The following is a 19,240-nucleotide window of genomic DNA, read 5'->3' as shown; positions in this document are numbered from 1 at the left end:
AGAAAGGAAAAGTGGAGCCAAAGAGACTACTAAAGAGAAGTACAATGTACAAGAAGGAGATGCAAAAAATGAATAAATAAATTTTTAAAATGGCATGCTTGGGACTAGAGCATTATCTACACAAACTAAAAACTCAAAACTTCTTGGCATTGTGCCCTGATTGTGTCCTTGGCTTTGGCCTTTGTCAGTGTTGCTGTTTCTCAGTATGAAGGAAAAAGCATGACTGCCCCCAGATATGTGGATATGTGAGTGTAACCACAAATGAATTATCCAGCAAAGATGCTCTTCAGGCCTTCCACCACATCTTTCAACCAGACAATAAGTGGGTTTAAAAGGCAAATAAGTTTTTATTTTTCTTTGCAAATGAGTTCTATTTGTTTATATTAGATGCTAACTTTGAGTTTATGAGTATAGGTATTCTCTCAGAAAAAGGAAAAAGATGCTCATATCTCAGTTTTTAAATGTCAATGTTAGTGGCAGTCAATGATCTAAGGTTCTTGTACTAAGGTACTGTACTAATATGTAGGTATGACTATAATTCCTCTGTGTGTATGTGTTTGCATGCTTGTGCTTTGGCTATTCAAGCCAAAATCAATCTGCCAGCCAGGAATGGTTCTGGAGTAGATTATTAGGCCAAGTCAGAATCAAAGTGATTCCATAAAACGTTGGATATACAGGTTTAAATGATATTTCTATTATATTAAAATCTCAACAAGACTTTTTGTAGATATAGACAAGATTATTCTAAAATGTCAGCATAAATCAATTATTCTAATATGAAAAGGCAGAGGAGATAAGGTAGTTAAACAATTTTTAAAAAGAAGAGTAAAGTGAGGAGGAATCAGTCTACATTATATTTGGATTTATTTTATAACTACAGTGATCAAGACTGTGTATCATTCGTAGAGAAATACACATATAGATCAATAAACAGAATATAGAACCCTAAAATAAACCCACACAAATATGCTCAACTGATTTTTGGCAAAGATAAAAAAGCAATTCGAAGGAAAAATTGTACCCTTTCAACAAAAGGTACTGGAGCAATTGGACATTAATAGACAAAAAAATAAATTTCAACCTAAGACTCACATCTTATACAAAAATTATTTCAAAATGAAGCACTTACTTAAAACTAAACATGGAAGTATAAAACTTCAAAAAATAGGGGAAAATTTTCAGGATCAAGGGTTAGGCAAAGCCGTTGTAGCCAAAAGCCAGACTGATAAAAGAAATTTTGACATCAAAGCCTGATCTACAAAAAAGATAACGATCAATTGGACTTAATCAAAATTAAAAATCTTTGCTCTGAGAAAAACTTTGTTAAGCACTTAAAAATACAAGCTACAAACTGAGAAAAAATATTTGAAAATCACGTATTCAGCTAAGGACTCATACCTAGAATACATAGAAAACTCTCAAAAGTTAAGAGTAAAAAAAAATTTTCAATCCTATTAGAACATTGGCAAAAGACATTTCATATTTCACCCCAGAGGATATACAATTGGAAAATAAGCATATGAAAATATATTCAACATAATTAGCTGTTAAGGAAATGTATATTTAAACTAAAATGGGATACCACTACATACCTATTACAATGGCTAACATAAAATGTAGTGACAATACCAAATGCAGATAAGGGTGCTGGATCGCTCATACATTGCTGTTAGGAATATAAAATGGTACAGCCACTCTGGGAAACAGCTTGCTCTTTTCTTAAAAATTTAAACATGTAACTGCCATATTACCCAGCAATTACACCCCTGGGCATTTATCCCAGAGAAATGAAAACATATGTTCACCCAAAATCCTGTATAGAAATGTTCATAGAAGCCATTACTCATAATAGTTCCCAAGCTGGAAGAAACCCAGAAATCTTTCAACAGGTGAATGATTAAAATAAACCTCAAACATCCATACTATGAAGCAGTACTAAAAGTACTATGTAATAGTAATAAAAGGGAACAAACTATTATACATAGAACTATCTGGATAAATATCCAGAGATTTATGCTGAATGAATAAAGCCAGTCCCAAAAGGTTACACACTATGATTCCCTTTATATAAATTCTTGAAATGACAAAATTATAATTACAGAAAACAGATGATTGGCTGCTAAGGGTAATAGGGGATGAGTGTGGGAGGGACTTGTGTGTCCTTATAAAAGGGCAACCTGAGGGCGCCATGATACTGTGAGATAATTTTGCAAGATGTTACCATAGGTAGAAACTGGGTACAGGGTATATAGAATCTCTGTGTATTATTTTGTAAAGTGCATGCAAATATACAATTATTTCAAAATTAAAAAAAGATTTAACTTAATAAAAGTAAAATTTTAGAGAGGCAGATTAATTCAATTTTCAGCCCAAATTTAATTATGTAAAAAATGAATGACAGCTTACTATATTTAATATAATGGTGGTCTTTTATTGAAAGCGCTTAAGTAAAGGCTGAGTGATCAACTCTTAATGATAAGAGGGAAGGGAACCATGGAAGGGGTAAAATATTACACAGGCAAATTTGGGTCTTTTAAATAACTTAAGGGGCTGCTATGTTAGCTGAGGTGAGAAATTAAGTGTTAGGAAAGATTAGAATATGCAGATGACGTAGGATAGATGTGTTGAAGAAGAAGGTTAAAGGGAAATACAAGACAGATTATATCCTAATATAGATGAACAGAGTTCACCTGGCTTTGAGTCAGGGCTCTCTCTCCCTTTTCATTTGCAGCATAATAAATCGTAGCCATGATTTAAGGGGCAGGGTTTGGGGCACCAGTCTTCTTATGTATTCTCTCCATTGATTAGTGCCAAATCCCTACAGTAGAGTTCTACTTCTTGTAAGTTATTCTGGTCATTTTACAATTTTCTTTCCTACAGCCATATGAAACAGTCAAACCAAAACCAAAGCAAAATAAATATTAAAATATTTTGGCCGGGCTTGGTGGCTCACGCCTGTAATCCTAGCCCTCTGGGAGGCTGAGGCGGGCGGATCGTTTGAGCTCAGGAGTTCGAGACCAGCCTGAGCAAGAGTGAGACCTCGTCTCTACTAAAAATAGAAAGAAATTATACAGACAGCTAAAAATATATATAGAAAAATTAGCCGGGCATGGTGGCGCATGCCTGTAGTCCCAGCTACTTGGGAGGCTGAGGCAGTAGGATCGCTTGAGCCCAGGAGTCTGAGGTTGCTGTGAGCTAGGCTGACGCCACGGCACTCACTTTAGCCCGGGCAACAGAGTGAGACTCTGTCTCAAAAAAAAAAAATATATATATTTTATAGTTCAAATCTCTCAAATGCCATACCCCCAAACAGCATAAGCTTTCAGAAGCAATGAGATAAATAGAAACATCAATAAAAATCAAAATTGTATTGGATATATCTTTATAAACTGAAGACCTGGATAACAAAATAAAGCATACTTTCATACCTTTGTTATTCAGGGATGCAAGTGGGGATACTATAACCCAGATAGTCTATAAGATTAATGACTAAAGACATCACAAGGTAAGCAGAATAAATGGGAAAAATTTGAAGGACATTTCAATGAAAGTAAATTTAAGAGCAAGAAGGTAGAAACTTCAAGGGGAATTAGGCTACGGTGCAAAGAAACTATTGTCACTATTTCATTAATCATGGTAGTAATAAAAAGAATTAGGAATCTTATAATTTAAATTGTGATTCTTTTAGACCTCACTAATTATACTCATTTAAAAAGTTTATTCATATTTCTATTAGGCTGAATCCTCAGAATTTTAATTATGGTTGTACAGTTAGGTCCTGAAACATATTCTTGCTGACTATGCCAAGAGTGCAAGTCCCTGACCAATTTTTATCCGGATAATTTCTCAGAATTGTGCTTGAAGCAAGCAACCATGAGAGTTAAGATAATGCCTTCCTCTGATACAAAGAGCAGACTTTCTTAACACTTACTTTGAAAGCAATGAGTCCCCCAATTTCAGTGTTTCCTAGGTTTGGTATATTCATATAATGAATAATACTCAGCAATAAAAAGGAAGGAAATATGGTGCAGACAGCCCACTGCATATGCAGCACCAACCTGGGCTCCTTTAATCACTCCTATGGGACTTCAGGGTCAATGGAAACAATGCACATATTATGCTTGTGCTTCTTGCTGTGCTGTGAGGAATAAAGACCTTTGTCTCTGTCTCAGGAGTCTCATGTCTTCTACCAGCATCTATGAAATAGTAATACACTAGTTTATTACTTTCTAAGTAAGGTAAAATTACATCCCAGACCTTGACATGTATTTTTCTGCAATTTATGAAACTATTTGATTCCCTAATGTAATAAACGATAGATATACTGAAAATGTATGCGTTCATTTGGGAGTCAATTTACTTAAACCTTATTGAAAGACTGTAAAGGAAAATAAAACCTTTCAACATTCAGAGACAAGAAGCAAGTGTTCTATAATGGTACTTTGCTTGTTTTATTTAATGGGATTTACAGAGCACTCATATATTAGTGCATACAAAAATGCACTTCTGTATGCAATTTTAAAGACGCATAGCTTTGTTTTTAAATCCCATACTTAAAATTAAAATAATACAACAAAATGTGGGTAGGCATCATGAAAGCATATTAATAAGATGGATGTCATCTTGCAGACTTTAAGAAGAATTCTCTTTCTCCTGTCGTAATAAGAATCTTTTGTGTGTGTGTTGCTCTTTTTATTGTTTTTTTTTATTTCAGCATATTATGGGGGTACAAAAGTTTAGGTTACCTATATTTTGCCCTTGGCCCTGCCTCCCTCCCACCCGCCCCAAGTCAGAGCTTCAAGCATGTCCATCCCCCAGACGGTGCGTACCACACTCATTATGTACGTATACACCCATCCCCTCTACACACATCTGCCTGACACCTGATTAATGTTATTCCTAAATGTGCTCTTAAGTGATGATCAGTGAAACCAATTTGATGGTGAGTACACGTGGCACTTATTTTTCCGTTCTTGGGATACTTCACTTAGTAGAATGGGTTCCAGCTCTATCCAGGAAAATACAAGAGGTGGTATCTTAAAGTTTTATTTCTCTTTCATTTTATTTACACCAATGACTTATCTTCACTGATGCTCTCAGGAAATGATCTAATGATGATTCTAATGGTCTAATGAGGAATTTATTTGCATAGGACCTCACTACTTACGTTCACTTAAAAAGTTTATATTCCTATTAGGTGTAATCCTCAGACACATGTAGGAGTAATTTCCTTAAGGAATTTATAATAGGACCAACACAGCTATCTGCAACTCGCTAGAATATGTTTCATGAATGACAAATGTTTTATCCTATAGTGATTTGTAGGATATCATTTAATAGGCATTTAGTAAAAAAAAAAAAAAAAAAAAAGCATTTTTGAGCCTACTAACACGTTCCAAATCTGTCTACTTTATTCTCTTTCCTCCACTAACACCTTATTTCAGATACTGTCATCTCTCCCTGCTGGACTATTTTAATTGCTTCTCATGGGCTCTACCTCTAGTTTTCTCCCTGTAAGTTATTTTCTATACAGTAGCCAAAGTTTTACTTTCCTACTTAAAAGCATCAAGGATTTCACGTTGCATTTAGAATTAAATCCAAACTTCTTACTGTGGCTTCTGCCATCTCCCTCTTTACCCTACTATGATATAGCCATACTCTCCTTTTTGGGGGTCTCTTGTTCAGACCAAGTTCATACTTTGCACTGAAATTCTTCCCCCTGGTTTTCAGATGATGGGCACCTTGTCATTCCCAAGTCTGCTTAAAATGCCCATTTCACAGAAAGAATTTCCCTGACTCACCTGCATGCAGTGGTCTCTACTCTCTCTCTTCATATCATCCTACTTTATTGTCTACATAGAACTTATTAGTTTATGGTAGTTTCCTTATTTTATGTATGTATTTATTTCTTTATAGTATACTTTTCGGATATGATCATACTTTTCAGATTCATGTCTCTCTTGTTCATCACTTAAGCAACAACTTCTAGAAAGTCAGTTACATAGTAGTAAATGCTTCATAAATTTTTAAAGGAGAAATGAATGGAAAGATAATACTGTGAGTATTAGCTTTGGCATCAAAGAGATGAGAGTTAAATCTCCAGATTTCTATTTTGCTACCTATATGACAAAGTAATGTATTTCTCTCTTTTATGACAGTCCTGAAGTGACAATATGGATTTGTGAGTAGAGTTCTGTTCCACTGAGTTATTCAGAAAATGAGGTTTCTTTGTAAGGCATTGGTCTTATCAGGGAAGTTTTGGTCATCTGTGTGTTCAACGCTGGATTGCTGCAATTTCTGGGTTCTAGACTGAGGACAGGAGGAGCAAATGAGGAGGTGTGGTAGGTGCTACCGACTGTCAATCACTGTACTGAGTTTTCTGCTGCGAGTTCAGGAAGAAAGGGAGAACAGATTTTGGTAGATGATTAGAAGTTCCTGCCACTAAAGGGAAAGTAAATTGAGCTTCCAGTAAAAAGGAAGAAAATGACCAAATAGATTCAGGATGAACTTGACCTAGATCATTATTATATCCTTCATCAACATATGTTACATTTATGTATAATTCCACTGTTAATTATGTTACAACATACTTATATAACAATTAAAATGATTTTCAAAGACATTAATGAAGTAGAAATATAGAAATAGATTGTATACTTTATGAAAAATTATGAAATTTAAAATAATGTATCATTATATAATAAATTATGTATATATATGAACAAAATAATTGCAGAGATATACCCTAAATGTTAACAGTGATTAATTTTGGTTTGGGTTTATGGGTGATATTTAGTTTTCTTTATTTTACATATCAATGTTTACTAAATTATCTAACATAAACATGAATCTATTTGTATAATAATTAAGAAAATATATATCTATATTAATAATACTTGTACAGTATAAGGATTCCGTAAATACCAAGTAGGAGTTACATTTAAGTGCACTCAATTTTAGCTCCTATTTTATGTATAGTTAGTAGATTCTGTGGTCAAAAGTATCCAGACATGCTTATGGTGTCTTAAAGGAATTTGCAAAAATTTAGGAGAAAAACAGTACATGTGACTTCTAGAGCTATTATTAAAGAAAATGTACTATTATTAAAGAAAATGTATACTATAACACAGTAACATAAAGAGCCATAATAGCACATAAATGTCTTACTTTCTCCAAAAGCATGAAAGCAAAATGTCTAAAACAAGTATTGCATTTAAAATATAAGCCTTTATTTCCTATCTAAATTGCTTAGTTGGGTAAATACTTTAGTCTTTCATTATTCGTCTGTGTAGAGCTTGAAGCCCTGTTTATTTGTGATAGCCATCAAGTTAAACAAAGGAACAAACATTTTACTGTTGAACATTTTTAATCCTGGCCATATTACTGTAATAAACAGCTTTAAAACCTTGTTTTTAAATTAACCTGGCCTAGTTATTTTTCTTTCCTATGCCAATATAAAAAGGTTTTAACAAAAATCCATTGGCATTAGTATTGATACTATTTTTCTTTTTAATTGTCACATTGTGATTAAATGTCCTTAAACAACAGGTAGAACAAGTAATTTCAGGCAACTTATACTAAAGTATGGTAAAGTAAACCCAGATGCTGGGCTTCCTTTTTCTCTCCCAGTAGTGAAACGGCTTCCTTCAGCCTGTGGATACAACCAGAAAATTTGTTCATGGATTCTTTGTTGCCCATGTATTTATTCCCTGGAATGTCTATCCAGTATGTCAAGTATTCAAGCAACCCCTAAACAAGAGCATAACTTGCATGTTTACTCACCACACTTACTATACATTCTGTTGAGAAAGAAACAATGAATGGTGTGTGTTATACAATTTATTACTCACCTGCACAGCAGGCATTGTGCACTTTGCACCAGCTCCCCTTGCCCCCAAAGTCCCATATAGGTGATACGAAGGCAGGCCCTGGTGAAGGTCGATCTATGTTATAGCTGAAGAACATCAAGCTTAGGAAACTTCCAGTCTCATAATGGGCTGCTGGCAAACATTCTCAATTTTTGTCCCTGAAGAAGACATTACTTTTATTAGTCTAGTCAGGAAATGAATCTGCTCTCTGACCCAAATGAAATACTACCTCTATCTTCTAAGACTGTTTGTTGCAAAAGTATACTTAAAACAATAGCACAAGATAGGTAGAAATGCTACAGTTATCTCCCAATGTTGTGCATGCTGCTATAGACATAGACATGATCACCCCCCAATGGGAATGGCCACTATCTTGAAATCTGAGCCACTCTACATTCATTAGGTGAATGACCACCTTCTGCTATAGTGCAGAAGATGGGGTGCACAAGCTTTCTTCTTTTTGCATTTCAATCCCTTTCGTTTCCACAAGACTAAAATCCCAGTCTGCACAGGTATACACTAGTAAGGTATATTATGAAAAAAAAAGCAAAACGAAACAAAACTCCTGCTATTTAGCACTTGCGTTATGCCTTGACCTTTGGAAAGCTGAATAAAACTGTATCCCTACTTCAGCATTCTACTATGTCATCAATAATGCAACAGATGTGGTGAGGATATGAATGATAGAGGAGTTGTAGCATATTTTATTCATATATTTTGTATTCATGTATGTTCAGAAAGCAGTCATAGAATTGCATGTGTTACATGATTACTGGGCATAGCAAAGAGAGAAGAATGCCTCTTTCATTTTTATTCTTCAGCCATAGGCAAACTGCATGCTGTACCAGAAATTTTGGAACTTCCACCTCATGTAATTATATAAGATGTTCAAAATTCAAGAAAACTATTCCCATACTTTGCAGATAGAATTAGCAATGTAGATATTCCGAAAGATATCACAATACCAATATATACACTAAGAACCACTGAATGCTTTAGAGAATATATTAATAGTTCATTTACTGAAACCTACTGAAGTGTAACCACCTGGAAATTTTGAGAGTGCAGGTATTTCCTTCATGATGCCTTTATTCTGTTCTTGAAAAATGTTAAAATTGGCATTCATGCAAGCAAAACTGAGTTGCAATTGAAAATTCATATACCTCCAAAGTAACATTTTTTGATCTGAGTTTTAAGACAAAATTTCCTCAAGTGATTGAATGAAACAGCAAGTGCATGCAAAATGGAAAAAACATAAAATAGTGAGGAAAATTACATTTCTGAAAATACTCAGAAAGCACTTTCTTAAAGCATGTGAAATTGCTTCAATGAAATTGCAACATCACTATTGAGCACATCAATAGTGTTAAAGAGGAGATAACTGTATTTTGATCTTTATCTTGGTCAGCTGCATTCAAGGAGAAAGCTAGCATAAAAACTTAATGGCAACATCACCACAATCAAGGAATGTATAGAGATTGTGCTAAAACTTAGCTTGTACCTCCACCAACCTCAGTGGAAAGTGAACATCTTTTTAATATTGTGAGTGTTCCGTATGGCATCTGCAGGAGAAATTAGAAAGTGATAATGCCGTGAAATATTTTTCTTTTTGCCTCTAATACTAAACTTTTAAAATGTTGCCATAGCATTTTTGAAGAACAAAATTGTAATTCTGCTGCACAGTATTTGGATACATTTTAGATTCATTGCCATGTCTCAAATGTTTATTCTATGATTCCTGGCTTTGGCTGAATATAGATTTTCACCCTTGTGCGTCATCCAGTGTTTGGCCAAAGTATGGCTTTGTTTCACTTTGAATATACATATTTCTCTGCTGAAGGATTAGAGCAATTTTAGAAGGGAAGTACAGTGTAGGAAGTTAAAAGTTAAAGTTTTGGCTAACGTGGTCTTTCTTTGATCTCAGACAGAGTCCTCAGGAAAATTTTCACTCATTCCTACCCTGACATTTTTGCTCTCAATTTGGAACATACCTATTAATCAGCCCTTTCTTCAAGCCCTTTGATATGCTCTTAATGAGCCAACTACCCTCTAGAAGATTCTTCCAGGATCTGTGCAATGGCCTGAGTTTAGGCTACAATCTCAAGAAATGCCCAACACTGATAATATCCGTCCTGAGTTTCAGTTATAAGGGTGTAGGGGGATTAGAAATGGGACAGGAAAAACTGAGCTCCTATGCCCATCCCATGAGCCAAAACAACACATTTCTTTTAATCAAATAACCATTTCAATACTCCCACCAGTGGGAGCAATAGGCCTACTAATCTTTTACTATTAATGCATTAAAATAACCTACTGAAATAATACTTTTCTTGATGTAAGGACAAACATCAATTTTTAAGAGACAGTGCAATGGCAGCTCATAGTGATAAAATATTCTCCTTAAGAAGATATATTCTCTATCTTTGACAGCATTGTGTTCTGACCAAGAGGTTATTTTTCATTCTTCCATGGGCCAGAAGAATCATGAAGGAGGCAGATTAGACTTTAATATCACTTTTATTGGGTCCTAAGGACACACTCACCATTTCATTCTGTTCTTTTGTGTCAGAGCCTTCCTTTGAGACAAAGAAAAGGGAGAGTGGTGATTATCAACACACTCAGTCATTGATCTACAGACGCATGGTTATATACCAGCACAATAATTACTGGGTCTCACAGTATGTAAACATTCAGGGGAAAAAAGTTGGCAGAGAGCATAAAAAAAATGTATGCACCTCTTGGTGTTTCAGGTAATTTTATTTTATCTATTCTATCATGGTTCCCAAAGATTAAATGACTGGTTTGTGGGTTTCTTCAGGGAAGGCTGAAACTAGATAAGTACTTTTTCAAACATGGATTGATCATCACCTCAAGCCTAGCCTAACAAAGCAGAATTCTGTGGACTACAATTACCCGGTGAGTCCAAATTAATCAAATGAGTAGCAAAGATGCCTAATGAAGGTGAAGGACTGAAGAAGGCAAAATTCTAAATGTATTTCTTGGTCAGCCAGAGGAAATAAGCAACTGGGCAGAGCAGGAAGCTGTTTTGTGGAGATGTGCAGTAAATTCCCTCAGTTCTTGAGCCCAGGCTACAAAATATTCTTGTGTTCCAGAAAGATTAGGGTAGCAGGAGGTAGACCTAGCTGTGTCCAGATGTTGTCATCATTCATTTGCTCATTCATTCATTTATGTATTTAACAAATATTTATTAAGTTTACCTTCTGAGGTAACAAAACAGACAAATTCTAGACATCATCCCCAGTACATTCTACTACGAAAAAAAGAAAAAAAAAACTAAGGAAAAATCTATAATAGTTCAGATTATAAATGCTGTGGAGAAAATTAAAGCAGAGTAGGGGAAAGGGAGAAAAGATGAGGCAAGTACATTGTAATTTTAAATAGAATGATATTTGAGAAGAGACTTGAAAGAGATAAGAGAAAATGAATTTCATATCTAGTAGAAATAAATTTGAGGCAGGGGGAAAAGGGCCAAAAATTACCTTAAGCAATCACGAGATATTCAATCAACAGTATTATGGCAGTGTGACTGGAGAGGAGAAGAAGAGGGACTTCTCCTGGGACTCTAATTAATTATCCACGCATTAAACCATTTGATATTATACCACAGGTTTCTAAGGCTCTGCTAACTATTTTAAAATATTTTTTTATTATTATTCTTTATAAAATCTGTTGACCTGTCTTCACGTTCAATGACTTTCATCTGTCATTTCCGTATGTTACTAGTTCATCTGATAAATGTTTTGTTTCAATATTTTATTTTTCAATTCTAAAATTGTCTTCTTAGTCTTTTTATAATTTTATTCTTATGAAGAAGTTTTATATTTTTTATTTATTTTGAATACATTTTCCTTTACCTTATTAAACATGGGTATATTATTTATAATAGCTGTTTTAAAGGGCTTATTTTATGATTCCAACATCTGAGTTATCTGGTTGGCATTTGTTGATTGCCTTTTTCTTTGAAAAATAGGTTACATTTTCTTTCTGTATGTCTGGTTATTTTGAATTATAACCTGAATACGGTGGATATTATGTTGTGAAGATTCTGCATTTTGTTATAGTCTTCTGAAAAATGCTGCTGTTTTTGTTTAAGTAGGTAAATTGATTTTACTCTGAAGGAAGCTCTGTCTTTCTTGTTGCTATGAACTTCCTTCAAACCTAAGTTTAATGTTTTAATCCTTTGCTGCATCCCCTTAAGTGTTTCACAAACGTGTGGCTCAGGGATTAACTACAAACTTGAGGAATATTCATATACAGAGTTCACTTCTCCCTGGCTTTATCCCCTCTAGGATTCCCCCATACTCTCTGTCAACCAGCCATCATTGCCTAGGTTCACTTATCCAGCCAGATTAAAAAAAAAAGTTACTTTCCAGAATACTCAGGTATCCTCAGAAATTACAGTTGTTATTTCATGTGATGTTAGTTTATAGAGAGCTTTTACTCCCATATTGAAAGTGGAATTTTCTTATGTTTTAAAAGCATCACTCTGCCTGTTGTATTGAGATTGGACTGACAGAGGGAGAAATGAAAAGCCAGTTACAATGGTATTGAATCAATCCAGGCAGGAGAGTTTGCTGGCTTAGTTCAGTGATATAGAAGTACAGAGAGTTCTACAAAATATTATAAATGTTAAACCAATAATATTTGTTAACAGACTGAATTATCTGTTTCAGAGAAAGAGAGAATTCAAGAATAACTATAAATTATTGTCCTGAGTAACTACCATTGTTACTAAGATGAGGAAGAATTTTTTAAAAAGCATATTTTCAGGGTTGGGATAAAATTAATTAAGACTTTATTGACTGTGCTATTAAACATCCAATTGGAAATGACAAGTTGTATAAAGTATGGAAATATTTGACATCTATAAATTGTGATTTTAAAAAACTCAAATGCTGGAGAAAATTCAGTTGCTGGGGATCGTTTTGGCACTCCTCTATTATAAGCATCTTGCATCTAAATTCAGTGATCTATTTATTAATAGCACTGTATAAGCCTGCTTCAGTGTGTGTGTGGGCGTGTGTGTGTATGTATGTGTGTAGTCATGAGACAGGGTATTCTACCAATTAAAAGCATAGGATCTTAACCCATGTTGCCATGTCAAATCCCTGTTCACTAGCTATGTAACCATAAATACATGTTTTGGTGATACTTTTCTGTGTAATGAATGGCCCCAAATCTTATTGGCTTAAAACAACAAGCATTCTATTATTTTTCATGACTCTGTTTTAACTATAGCTCAGCTGTGTGGTTCTTTTCTTGGTTGTATTTTTGGTGTCTCATGTAGGTTTAGTAAGATGGCAGCTGGGAAAGAGTCATTAAAGGTGGCTTTGCTTTCATCTGGGACCTTGGTGGGATGGCTTAAAATCCAGCCTCAGCTTGTTCATGGAGCCAGGTGGGCTTCTGTCCCTCAAAAGGGCCTTTCACATGTTTTTTTTTTTTTTCATGTATTATAACATCTCCAGTAATGTAGCTGAATGAGTCACAGCATGGACCAGGGCTCCCCAAAATGCAAAAGCAAAAGCCATCAGGCCTTCTTGAGTGTCTATTGGCTATCTCAGTGTCTACTGTTGTATTATATTAAAGTGAGTCACAGTGTGAGCTCAGAATCAATGTGGTAAGTAACCATACAAGGACCTAAAGAAAGCATGGTTTATTGAGGCTATCTTGGAAGGCTAGATACCATACCAAGTTACTAAACCTCTTTGTTTCTCAGTTTACACATATCTAATTGGAAGTATTAATGTTATTTTACATAAAATTTTAGGGAGATTCATGAGAATTAATTTATAAAAATTACATAAGTCAGGGTGTGGCACACATTAAAATACTTTATTATTATTTATTATCTTATCTGTTCTTTAAAAATATTATATTTTGTATTATTTGGAACTAGAGCATATAATTGACCATCTGTTCATTTTATTGGTTAAATTTTTTTTGGCTTAAAAATATACCAATATTATTGCATCTCCCTTATTCATCATCTTAGATTATGTATGAGTTCTGTCTATTCCACAACTTAAAAAAAAAAAAGAAAAGAAAGCTATTTGACATGACTGAAGCCATCATTTCCCAAAACAAATGTCTCTTGGAAGGTGATTTTAAAAGAAGACTTTCAAATACGTTCCTCATATTTATTTGTAATCTAATTGATTTACTTTACCCATCACCTTTGTAATAATTCTAAATATAGCTGGATTCTGAACAGATTTCATATAGGAGAGTGCCCTTGTACACTCCAGCACTTTACTTCTCTATGTGATAGGTCAAAAATTATATAGAGATACTCCAGGCATTAAAGCTTTAAAAAAAGTTGTTACTAGATGCAAAGAGAATTAGTAGTTGTCTCTTCCTAATTCCTTCTTCTGAGGAAGATTTGTGAATATTAAGGTCATTTATGGTGGGTAAGAATAGGTAACTATGCAGATCTTAGCTCATTTTCCGGATGGAAGAAAGTAAATAACATACTTACCTACTTTTTTCTTCTCCCTATGATATGGCTAATGTTAGTCATTGTTTTGGCAGAAGAGGTTGTGCTCTGGGGAACAATCCCTAAGACTTCTGAGAAGTTTTTTAAAATATCGTCACCCTCATATCAGCAATCAGCTTTGCTTTTATCTATTTTGCATATTGGATTTCTGTATAAGATTTTTTTGAATAAAAATTGCTGAGACTTAAAATATAGTTCAAAAACCACTATTTTTTAAAAGTATGTTATATAATTGAATTATAAATTCTTATAATTAGGATTAAAATGTCTTTGAGAGGGTTAAAAGAAATTGGGCAAGAGGGAAGGGATCAAATCATGAATTCTTTGCTTTCCAAACAACTCAACTGAAATCCAAGTGAGGAATGGGAGTTTGTGAAAAGGGAAAAAGGAGACGTAATTTTGGAGCATGGGATGCTGCAGAGTCAGGCAAGCCTAAGGAGGTCCACACAGAGAAATCTACTGATAAGCAAAGGGTAATATAAAGGTATTAAATTCTCAGGAGGTCCCAAAGTGGGTGGAAGAAGACATGTATGTAATAATAATGATGCAATGCAGGCAAAATGTACTCTAAAATTAAGCCTTGAGTTTGTCACTTTCCTGTTTTTCACATTTTCTGAAATGATGTGGTTCTATATAAAAAACACAAGGCTCTAACCACAAGACAGGGTCCACGACTGGATGTGTATGGCAACCAAAGTGTATGTGTATGTTATAGAATATATAACTGTGCTCACATGCAATTTAATGGGGATTATGGCTGGGTTCCTGGATTGAAATCAGCCAATTAGCTATTGGAGTGTATATTACGTGAAATAGATACAGACCAAGTACTATATTTCTCTTGTTAACTTTTTTGGATGCAGAAGAGAGATTTATTCTTTATCCTTCTCCTTAGAAAACATTCAGGAATGTTTGGGGGCCTTCAAGGAAAAAAGTCCAAATGCATATACCCAAATTACTTACTGTAGAAAATGTTCCTAATCATGGCTTAGTCATTACATCAGGGATCAATGCTGTTCCTAAATCTTAGGGAAAAAAAGAAAAACAATCCACTGACTAATGGTTAGCTGGTTAATTGACTTTTTATTTCCTTTTATAAGAAAATAATAAGTTGGGCACGGTGGCTCACACCTGTAATCCTAGCACTCTGGGAGGCCAAGGCAGGAGGATCGCTCAAGGTCAGGAGTTCGAGACCAGCCTGAGTAAGAGTGAGACCCCGTCTCCACTAAAAATAGAAAGAAATTATCTGGACAACTAAAAGTATATATAGAAAAATTAGCCAGGCATGGTGGTGCATGCCTGTAGTCCCAGCTACTTGGGAGGCTGAGGCAGAAGGATTGCTTAAGCCCAGGAGTTTGAGGTTGCTGTGAGCTGGGCTGACGCCACGGCAGTCTAGCCAGGGCAACAGAGTGAGACTCTGTCTCAAAAAAAAAGAAAAAGAAAATAATAAGTCCCTGAATATAAGAGCATTTTACCACAGATAATAGGTATTAAAGTAGTAAATACTAGGGGAATAAAGATTGAAAATTATATTCCAGGAACTCCCTTACTTTGCACAAAGTTGTGCAAAGCATGTTATACTTCTGCATCTCAAAGGTATCATTTGCGATTAGAGGTAGTAATGCCCACTTTCCTGCATGTATCTTAGGCAAAACAAGTATGCTATGCAAAGGTTCTGTATACCTCCAAAAGAACCAAATCGATTTTCCCAATATGTCACTTTTTTCAGAGTCACAGCCTCTATTCTCTAGATTAGTTTATTCATTGCAGGATCAGTATTGGTGTGGTGCAAACAAGAATTTCTCACTCACCCAAGGAAGTCTTATAACATCTTTCCGAGTTCTGACAATTGTGCTGAATGCTTATGAAGTGTCTGGAGCTCCAGTTGTTAAACTTCACACTTGGAATGATATGGTCAAAAAGAAAGCAGCAAGGAAGCATGTAACATTTTTCAAAGCTCATTCTCTTCTTTTAGTCGGGTGAATTTAATCTGACTTATTGAAGCAGCAAATACTTCTCACCTCTCAAGCAGGCATGACCTTTGCTGAAACTCTTGAATGTTTTCTCTCCATCTTAGAGATCTGTTTCCTCTTCAGTAGATTCTTGACCATACTAAAGAACTTGCAGCTCCTTCTGATGAGGTAAAAGAGAAGTGTTAATTTGGAGTTCAAATTTTTCATGAGACTTGAGCATATTCTATTATAATGTGTCAAGGCAAAAGGTAGAAAACAAGCTTACATACTTTTGTCAATACAACATATTGCAATAAAATATATATTATTAATTAAATGGGAACTAAATAGCATCACTTCCTCTAATAAAACAATAAAATATATAGAGTCCCCAGTCCTTATCAATTCTTAGCCACTCTAAATCCCAATTTGTGTGTAAACCTTAGGTACTTCCAATAAAGTTACCTTGACTTTTTATGATAATATTTTCCTTAAATGGGTATGTTATGTGACATAACATTTCACTTAAAGAAATATAACTAGATTAAATATGTCTAGATACTCTTTTTGTGGGCCGCTGATCTGGTCTTTTAAATAGGGGAAGAAAAGCTAATTCTGGGATGCTAAACCAATAACTATCATTTATTGCATGTTTATAATAGCCATGAGCTGGCTATTATAGTGGCTACTTGACAGCTAATGTTCACAAAGAACTGAGGAGTTAGGTTTAAGTGTCATGCCTATTTTATACAGGATGAAACATTCTTAGAATGACAAAATAATTGGTCTAAAGTTACAGAACAGTTAAGTGGTTCATAAAGAATTTGAATTCAGGACTTTTATGCTCTTACTCCTGACACTGCATAGACTAATTAATAAAAGAGAAGATATTTTTGACATGGTAAGTCATAACACATTTAACTGAACAATTTTGTCTTCCAAGCAGGGAAAAAGACCAATATTTTTTGATGGGATACTTACGGAGCTTAAAAGCAATTGAGTTAGAGGAGAAATTTTCCCAATTATTTTTCAGACAATTCTTATCACATTTTGTTTCTGAACAGATAGACTCCAAAATCTCCACCTCAACTCCTGCTTATTTTCCCATTTTGCCTTTCTTCTATCTTTCAGAGTATGAATTTCTATGGATTGCTGGGTGGTTCTGAGTGACAATCAAGGACAAATATATACTATATTTGTAAAGAGCATACTCAAGTATTTTGCATAATTTGCTGGTAAAACTAGTTCTAGTAGAGTTGAATGAATTAAATCATGATTTATCTACCATCCAATTATGTTTGTTAGGACTCCATAACTTTTAAAAGGTGTTGAACACTGCTACTTTTAAAATCATAAGCATGATGGATGAATATAAGATATTGTAGAATTAGGTATGGAAAACACATTTACCTACCTTTCCTCTTTGAATTCTATACCCAAACTCATTTCTTTTTTAAAATTTAGTTTCATGCTATCCAAAGATCAGATTTTCCATTTTGAGTCTATGATATTTCAGATGGACTTCTGGAGATTGGGTCAAGGTCCAAGAACATAATTGTGAGGACAGGACCACTTATTATAAAACACATTCTCCTGCTGATGAATAATTCAACATCTTTTATCATGCTTTAACAAAATCAAAAATGGTTTACTTTCATATTTTTCAGTTATTCCCTAATAGGATATGAGGTACATAAGGTCAGGCACTTTGTTTCTGCCCTTCCTTACTGTATCCTCAGAACCTAGAAGAAAGCTTGAATTATATTAAGTGGTTAATACATACCAATGATTGATTGACAGACTGGCTGAAGCTATGCTGGATAGACTAAAATAAGGTCTTGAGGAGGTGGTGAGGAATTTTGTGCTGACAGGGGTAGGTGAGCAGGGACTGCAATAGGCTCTTGCCTTCCTGATGAACCACGCTGGAATAGTCTGAGCAGTGCCCTACAGAAGATGTACATGCAATTATTCATTGCTTTTGTCTGCAACTGGAATAAAACTAGCACAAATAGAATTAGAATAGAAACATTTTTGAAAGATATAATCAAATAATGAAACTAGACAATGATCATTAATAGTCACTGATATCACACAAAAGTGAAACAATCAGATAATATGTACGTCCTGATTTATACACATGTGAATGATGCAAATCATAACAAAAAGTAGGCCTGAAACAAACAGAACAAGTCTGTAAATCTACCTACCAGATTAGAGAAAATGCAATGATGGAAGAATATATAAAGTGATGTCCCACAGGGATATAATTAGCAAAGTCCAGAATGTAGAAACACTGCAGAGAAAATTATGCAGTAACTTTAAAAAAATAAATTAGACAAAAAGAAAAAGAGGGATAGAAACATATATGCTAAAGCTTTATAAGATTTATCAGCCAAATACTGATGAGTAAATCTTCTTGGAGCACAATTGGGGAAATTTAAATTCTAACACAATATCTGATTTTATTAATAACTGCATTATGTTTTTAGTTTTAAAATATTACTGCAGTTATGATTTTTAAAAGAAGCCTTTTGTATAAAAGTAAGCACATAAATACTCAGACACAAAATGTTATGATTTCTACAATTTATTTCAGAACAATCTAGCTTGGGATAGAATAAATACAAATTCATTGGATCCTTTTTTTTACTTTCTGATAGCTGGGTAATGACTATATGGGGGTTCATTGTATTATTTATTTACTCATTTACTTACTTATTATTTTTATTTCAGAATATTACAGGGGTACAAATGTTTTGGTTAAATGGATTGCTTTTGCACTGCTTGAGTCAAAGTTATAAGTGTGCCTATCACTCAGATAGTGTACATTATACCAGTTAGGTATGATTTCACCCATCCCCTCTGCCCCCCACCAGCTTGACTTCCACTGTATTTTACTTCTATCT

At 34.4% G+C, this 19,240-nt stretch overlaps 1 long non-coding RNA gene across 1 annotated transcript in view; it reads right to left on the bottom strand.

Annotated features, from left to right (window-relative positions):
* Positions 1-19,240, bottom strand: part of LOC123649880 — an 82,992-nt gene that overhangs the window by 50,798 nt on the left and 12,954 nt on the right. Inside the window, exons 2-4 of the long non-coding RNA XR_006739173.1 lie at positions 18,118-18,278; positions 16,404-16,515; positions 7,851-8,026 (exon numbers count right to left, since the gene is read on the bottom strand). This is a non-coding gene — a long non-coding RNA (uncharacterized LOC123649880). The remainder of the gene's footprint in view (positions 1-7,850; positions 8,027-16,403; positions 16,516-18,117; positions 18,279-19,240) is intronic.

This window comes from Lemur catta, chromosome 14, assembly GCF_020740605.2.
Source record: "Lemur catta isolate mLemCat1 chromosome 14, mLemCat1.pri, whole genome shotgun sequence".
In the NCBI taxonomy this organism is placed as follows: Eukaryota; Metazoa; Chordata; class Mammalia; order Primates; family Lemuridae; genus Lemur; species Lemur catta.
The sequence above is the reverse complement of the archived record's forward strand: the minus strand, read 5'-3'. Positions and strand labels throughout refer to the sequence as shown.